Genomic DNA, 2,500 nt, shown 5'->3' on the forward strand with positions numbered 1-2,500 from the left:
CACGAGTCCAACTTGAATTCTGAAACCGTCCCCGTCCAAATCCCACGTTCGGGCGAGCTACTGTCAATTTTCAAAGCACCACTCCCCCCCTTCAATGCACTCTTTTGGAAGCTGGGAAAAGGGTCTCCGTGCAGAGCTAGTGCCACTTTGCGGGCACTCACGGCCTCGAGGGTGGGCTCGTTGGATAGCCACGGGCCGGGGGACGACAGCCCGAGAAGGTCCCGGGGTCGTGCGCGCGCGCGCGAGACGCAGCGAGCGAAACGAAATTTCAAATCGACCCCCCCGAAAAAATGACACCTTTTGCCGGGAGGAAAAACACTCAGCCCGCTGCCCCAGGCTCCAACTTGAATTCTAAAACCGTCCCCGTCCAAATCCCACGTTCGGGCGCACAACTGTGAATTTCACAAACTATCCACATTCAACCAGACAAACACACCCTCACACGGGGCAAAATCGTCCGCCCAAGGCACCACGGGATCCCTGCACCCCCACCCTTGGGATCCAAGGGGACCCACACACTCCACCGCCTCCCTGGGCTCATGGTCTGGGCTCCCAAGGGACCCCCCACACCCACCGCGGACTCCCGGGGAAACAGCGCCCCCAGGCCGGGGAGCCCACCTCCGGGGGGGACCCCCCACACTACCTGACCTCCGGGGGGACCTGTGCACCCACTATTAAGCACACCCCCTGTGTTAAAACCCATTAAACGCAACTTTAAGAACTCTGTGCCCCTGGTCATCCTTGTGGAATTTTATGCCTCTGGTCATCCTCCCATAGACTCCCATTCAAAATGTATGCATCTGGTCATCCTCCCATAGACTCCCATTCAAAATGTATGCATCTGGTCATCCTCCCATAGACTCCCATTCAAAATGTATGCATCTGGTCATCCTCCCATAGACTCCCATTCAAAATGTATGCATCTGGTCTTCCTCCCATTGACTCCCATTCAAAATGTATGCATCTGGTCATCCTCCCATAGACTCCCATTCAAAATGTATGCATCTGGTCATCCTCCCATAGACTCCCATTCAAAATGTATGCATCTGGTCTTCCTCCCATTGACTCCCATTCAAAATGTATGCCTCTGGTCTTCCTCCCATTGACTCCCATTCAAAATGTATGCCTCTGGTCATCCTCCCATAGACTTCCATTCAAGTTGGACTTAGGTTTTGGCGCGTTGGCTTCTCATGCCTCTGGTCATCCTCCCATTGACTCCCATTCAAAAGTCATGCCTCTGGTCATCCTCCCATAGACTTCCATTCAAGTTGGACTTAGGTTTTGGCGCGTTGGCTTCTCATGCCTCTGGTCATCCTCCCATTGACTCCCATTCAAAAGCCATGCCTCTGGTCATCCTCCCATAGACTTCCATTCAAGTTGGACTTAGGTTTTGGCGCGTTGGCTTCTCATGCCTCTGGTCTTCCTCCCATTGACTCCCATTCAAAAGCCATGCCTCTGGTCATCCTCCCATAGACTTCCATTCAAGTTGGACTTAGGTTTTGGCGCGTTGGCTTCTCATGCCTCTGGTCTTCCTCCCATTGACTCCCATTCAAAAGCCATGCCTCTGGTCATCCTCCCATAGACTTCCATTCAAGTTGGACTTAGGTTTTGGCGCGTTGGCTTCTCATGCCTCTGGTCTTCCTCCCATTGACTCCCATTCAAAAGCCATGCCTCTGGTCATCCTCCCATAGACTTCCATTCAAGTTGGACTTAGGTTTTGGCGCGTTGGCTTCTCATGCCTCTGGTCTTCCTCCCATTGACTCCCATTCAAAAGCCATGCCTCTGGTCATCCTCCCATAGACTTCCATTCAAGTTGGACTTAGGTTTTGGCGCGTTGGCTTCTCATGCATCTGGTCATCCTCCCATTGACTCCCATTCAAAAGTCATGCCTCTGGTCATCCTCCCATAGACTTCCATTCAAGTTGGACTTAGGTTTTGGCGCGTTGGCTTCTCATGCATCTGGTCTTCCTCCCATTGACTCCCATTCAAAATGTATGCCTCTGGTCATCCTCCCATAGACTCCCATTCAAGTTGGACTTAGGTTTTGGCGCGTTGGCTTCTCATGCCTCTGGTCTTCCTCCCATTGACTCCCATTCAAAAGCCATGCCTCTGGTCATCCTCCCATTGACTTCCATTCAAGTTGGACTTAGGTTTTGGCGCGTTGGCTTCTCATGCCTCTGGTCTTCCTCCCATTGACTCCCATTCAAAAGCCATGCCTCTGGTCATCCTCCCATAGACTTCCATTCAAGTTGGACTTAGGTTTTGGCGCGTTGGCTTCTCATGCCTCTGGTCTTCCTCCCATTGACTCCCATTCAAAAGCCATGCCTCTGGTCATCCTCCCATAGACTTCCATTCAAGTTGGACTTAGGTTTTGGCGCGTTGGCTTCTCATGCCTCTGGTCTTCCTCCCATTGACTCCCATTCAAAATGTATGCCTCTGGTCATCCTCCCATAGACTTCCATTCAAGTTGGACTTAGGTTTTGGCGCGTTGGCTTCTCAT

Source organism: Hypomesus nipponensis, chromosome 18, assembly GCF_054491055.1.
Source record: "Hypomesus nipponensis isolate SF chromosome 18, ASM5449105v1, whole genome shotgun sequence".
In the NCBI taxonomy this organism is placed as follows: Eukaryota; Metazoa; Chordata; class Actinopteri; order Osmeriformes; family Osmeridae; genus Hypomesus; species Hypomesus nipponensis.